Source organism: Arachis ipaensis, chromosome B6 (assembly GCF_059453495.1).
Source record: "Arachis ipaensis isolate K30076 ecotype BB chromosome B6, ASM5945349v1, whole genome shotgun sequence".
In the NCBI taxonomy this organism is placed as follows: Eukaryota; Viridiplantae; Streptophyta; class Magnoliopsida; order Fabales; family Fabaceae; genus Arachis; species Arachis ipaensis.
The window spans coordinates 135,225,688-135,230,801 of record NC_142441.1 but is presented as its reverse complement, the minus strand read 5'-3'; the positions used below and the strand labels follow the sequence as shown (position 1 = coordinate 135,230,801).

Below are 5,114 nucleotides of genomic sequence, written 5' to 3'. Positions count from 1 at the left end.
CTTGCTGTTTTTGATTCCGTTTTTAATTTTTTTTGTTTATTTTGTGACTCCACATGATCATGAACCTATAAAGACATATAACTAAGAAAAATATAGTTAGATAAATAAAATTTGGGTTGCCTCCCAACAAGCGCTTCTTTAATGTCAATAGCTTGACAGTGGGCTCTGATGGAGCCTCACAGATGTTCAGAGCATTGTTGAGACTCCCCAACACCAAACTTAGAGTTTGGATATGGGAGTTCAACACCAAACTTAGAGTTTGGTTGTGGCCTCCCAACACCAAACTTAGAGTTTGACTGTGGGGGCTTTGTTTGACTCTTCTTTGAGAGAAGCTTTTTCTGCTTCCTCTCCATGGATGCAGAGAGAGATCCTTGAATTGTAAACACAAGGTTGTCCTTATTCAATTGAAGGATCAATTCTCCTCTGTCCACATCAATCACAGCTCTTGCTGTTGCTAGGAAAGGTCTTCCTAGGATGATGGATTCATCCTCTTCCTTTCCAGTATCTAAGACTATGAAATCAGCAGGGATGTAAAGGCCTTCAACCTTTACTAACACGTCCTCTACTTGTCCATAAGCCTGTTTTCTTGAATTGTCTGCCATCTCTAATGAGATTTTAGCAGCTTGCACCCCATAGATTCCCAGTTTCTCTATTACAGAGAGGGGCATGAGGTTTATTCCTGAACCAAGGTCACACAGTGCCTTAAAGATCATGGTGCCTATGGTACAAGGTATTATGAACTTTCCAGGATCCTGTCTCTTCTGAGGCAATGTCAGTTGATCCAGATCACTTAGTTCATTGATGAACAAGGGAGGTTCATCTTTCCAAGTTTCAATACCAAATAATTTGGCATTCAGCTTCATGATTGCACCAAGAAACTTGGTAGTTTGCTCTTCAGTAACATCCTCATTCTCTTCAGAAGAGGAATACTCATCAGAGCTCATGAATGGCATAAGGAGGTTCAATGGAATCTCTATGGTCTCTAGATGAGCCTCAGAGTCCTTTGGTTCCTCAGAGGGAAGCTCCTTATTGACCATTGGACGTCCCAGGAGGTCTTCCTCCTTGGGATTCACGTCCTCTCCTTCCCTTACAGGTTCGGCCATGGTGCTTATGTCAATGGCCTTGCACTCTCCTTTTGGATTCTCTTCTGTATTGCTTGGGAGAGTACTATGAGGGATTTCAGTGATCCTTTTACTCAGCTGGCCCACTTGTGCTTCCAGATTTCTAATGGAAGACCTTGTTTCATTCATGAAACTTACAGTGGCCTTAGATAGATCAGAGACTAAGTTTGCTAAGCTAGATGGATTTTGCTCAGAATTCTCTGTCTGTTGCTGAGTGGATGATGGAAAAGGCTTGCTATTGCTAAACCTGTTTCTTCCACCATTATTAAAGCCTTGTTGAGGCCTTTGATCATTCCATGAGAAATTTGGATGATTTCTCCATGATGAGTTATAGGTGTTTCCATAAGGTTCACCTAAGTAATTCACCTCTGCTATTGCAGGGTTCTCAGGATCATAAACTTCTTCTGCATAAGAAGCCTCTTGAGTATTGTTGGATGCAGCTTGCATTCCATTCAGACTCTGAGAAATCATATTGACTTGCTGAGTCAATATTTTGTTCTGAGCCAATATGGCATTCAGAGTATCAACTTCAAGGACTCCCTTCTTCATAGGCGTCCCATTACTTACAGGATTCCTCTCAGAAGTGTACATGAACTGGTTATTAGCAACCATGTCAATGAGTTCTTGAGCTTCTGCAGGCATTTTTTTTAGGTGAATGGATCCACCTGCAGAAGTATCCAATGACATCTTTGATAACTCAGATAAACCATCATAGAATATATCCAAGATGGTCCATTCTGAAAGCATGTCAAAAGGACACTTTTTGGTCAACTGTTTGTATCTTTCCCAAGCTTCATAGAGGGATTCACCATCTTTTTGTTTGAAGGTTTGGACATCCACTCTAAGCTTGCTCAGCTTTTGAGGAGGAAAGAACTTGGCTAAGAAAGCCGTGACCAGCTTATCCCAAGAGTTCAGGCTGTCTCTGGGTTGAGAGTCCAACCAGATTCTAGCTCTGTCTCTTACAGCAAATGGGAAAAGCATGAGCTTGTAGACTTCAGGATCTACTCCATTAGTCTTAACAGTATTACAGATCTGCAAGAATTCAGTTAAGAACTGAAAAGGATCTTCAGATGGAAGTCCATGAAACTTGCAGTTCTGCTACATCAGAGAAACTAGCTGAGGTTTCAGCTCAAAGTTGTTTGCTCCAATGGCAGGAATGGAGATGCTTCTTCCATGTAAATTGGAATTAGGTGCAGTAAAGTCACCAAGCATCCTCCTTGCATTATTATTATTTTCGGCTGCCATCTCCTCTTCCTGTTCGAAAATTTCTGAAAGGTTATCTCTGGATTGTTGTAATTTAGCTTCTCTTAATTTTCTCTTCAAAGTCCTTTCAGGTTCTGGATCTGCTTCAACAAGAATGTTCTTGTCCTTGCTCCTGCTCATATGACAAAGAAGAGGGCACAAAGAAAATAATAATAATAATATGGATCCTTTATATCACAGTATAGAGGTCCTTGTATTAGTAGAAGAAAAGAAGAGGAAAATCTGAACTCAGAGAGAGAGAGGGTTCGGATTTTTGGTGATGTGAGGAAGAGATGTTAGTAGATGAATAAATAAATAGAAGGAGATGAGGGAGAAGGATTTTCGAAAATAATTTTTGAAAAAGATTTAGTGATTTTCGAAAATAGTTTTGAAAAAGGTTAGTAGTTTTTTTCGAAAATTCAAATAAAAAAAATAATTAGTTAATTAAAAAGAAATTTTTGAAAAAAGGGGGAAGATATTTTCGAAAATGAGAGAGAGAGAGTTAGTTAGGTGGTTTTGAAAAAGATAAGAAACAAACAAAAAGTTAGTTAGTTAGTTGAAACAAATTTTGAAAAGATAAGAAGTTAGGAAGTTAGAGAAGATATTTTGAAATCAAATTTTTTTTTAAAAATAAGATAGAAATATATTTTTGAAAAGATATTATTGAAATTAGTTTTGAAAAAGATTTGATTTTTAAAATCACAATTAATGACTTGATTCATAAGAAATCACAAGATATGATTCTAGAACTTAAAGTTTGAATCTTTCTTAACAAGTAAGTAACAAACTTGAAATTTTTGAATCAAAACATTAATTGTTGATGTTATTTTCGAAAATATGATGTAAAAATAAGAAAAAGATTTTTGAAAAATATTTTTGGAATTTTCGAAAATAACTAAGAAATTTGAAAAAGATTTGATTTTTGAAAAAAGATTTTGAAAAAGATAAGATTTTCAAATTGAAAATTTGATTTGACTCATAAGAAACAACTTGATTTTAAAAATTTTTGAAAAAGTCAATCCAAATTTTCGAATTTGAAGAGAGAAAAAGGGAAAGATATTTTTTTTATTTTTAAATTTTTATGATGAGAGAGAAAAACAAGAAAAATGATGCAATGTATGAAAGTTTTGGATCAAAACAATGAATGCATGCAAGAATGCTATGAATGTCAAGATGAACACCAAGAACACTATGAAGATCATGATGAACATCAAGAACACATTTTTGAAAAATTTTTAATGCAAAGAAAACATGCAAGACACCAAACTTAGAAATCTTTAATGCTTAGGCACTAAGAATTCAAGAATGCATATGAAAAACAAGAAAAGACACAACATGCAAATGCAAAGATCAAACAAGAAGACTTACCAAGAACAACTTGAAGATCATGAAGGACACTATGAATGCATGAATTTTCGAAAAATGCAAGATGCATATGCAATTGACACCAAACTTATGATATGACTCAAGACTCAAACAAGAACACAAAAATATTTTTGATTTTTATGATTTTCTAAATTTTTTTTTTCGAAAATTATATGAAAAAGAAAAAAATAAGGATTCCAAAATTTTTAACATGAATTCCAGGAATCTTGCATTCGTAGTCTAAAGCTTCAGTCCAGGAATTAGACATGGCTCACTAGCCAGCCAAGCTTTCAATGAAAGCTCCGGTCCAAAACACTAGACATGGCCAATGGCCAGCCAAGCTTCAGCATGTAAATCAGGAATAGCAGCAGGTGGATTAGCAACAACTAGCTTGCTCTTGATAACAAATTGCAAACCTCAGTCCAAATGAATTTAGACATGGCTTTACAGCCAGCCAAGCTTCACATGCTTCATGAAACACTAGAATTCATTCTTTAAAAATTTTGAATAAATTTTTTTTTTCGAAAACAGGTGAGAAAATTTAAAAATATTTTTGAAAATTTTTTGAAAAGAAAACAAAAAGAAAATTACCTAATCTGAGCAACAAGATGAACCGTCAGTTGTCCAAACTCGAACAATCCCCGGCAACGGCGCCAAAAACTTGGTACGCAGAATCGTGATTACACTTTAAGTATGTAAAATTCATTGCTTTTTCTTTTCCTGGAATTGGCGCCAAAAACATGATGCCAAGACCACGGTTCACAACTCCGTGTAACTGACCAGCAAGTGCACTGGGTCGTCCAAGTAATACCTTACGTGAGTAAGGGTCGAATCCCACGGAGATTGTTGGTATGAAGCAAGCTATGGTCACCTTGTAAATCTCAGTCAGGTGGATATAAAGTAGTAATATGGTTTTCAAAAATAATTAATAAAATAGGGATAGAAACACTTATGTAAATCATTGGTGAGAATTTCAGAGAAGCGAATAGAGATGCTTTCGTTCCTCTGAACCTCTGCTTTCCTGCTATCTTCATCCAATCAGTCTTACTCCTTTCCATGGCTGGCTTTATGTGATACATCACCATTGTCAATGGCTACTTTCGGTCTTCTCTCGGAAAAATGATCCAAATGCCCTGTCACGGCACGGCTAATCGTCTGGAGGCATCACCCTTGTCAATGGCTTCATCCTATCCTCTCAGTGAAAATGGTCAACGCACCCTGTCACAGCACGGCTATTCATCTGTCGGTTCTCGATCATGCTGGAATAGGATTTACTATCCTTTTGCGTCTGTCACTACGCCCAGCAATCGCGAGTTTGAAGCTCGTCACAGTCATTCAATCATTGAATCCTACTCGGAATACCACGGACAAGGTTTAGACCTTCCG

The 5,114-nt window shown here is 36.7% G+C and overlaps 1 non-coding gene across 1 annotated transcript; it reads left to right on the top strand.

Annotated features, from left to right (window-relative positions):
• The first annotated feature begins 1,862 nt into the window (after nucleotides 1-1,862).
• LOC148562837 (small nucleolar RNA R71) lies at nucleotides 1,863-1,970 on the top strand. Its single transcript, XR_015886989.1, has one exon. It is a non-coding gene; the product is annotated as a small nucleolar RNA R71 (small nucleolar RNA).
• Nucleotides 1,971-5,114: the final 3,144 nt, after the last annotated feature.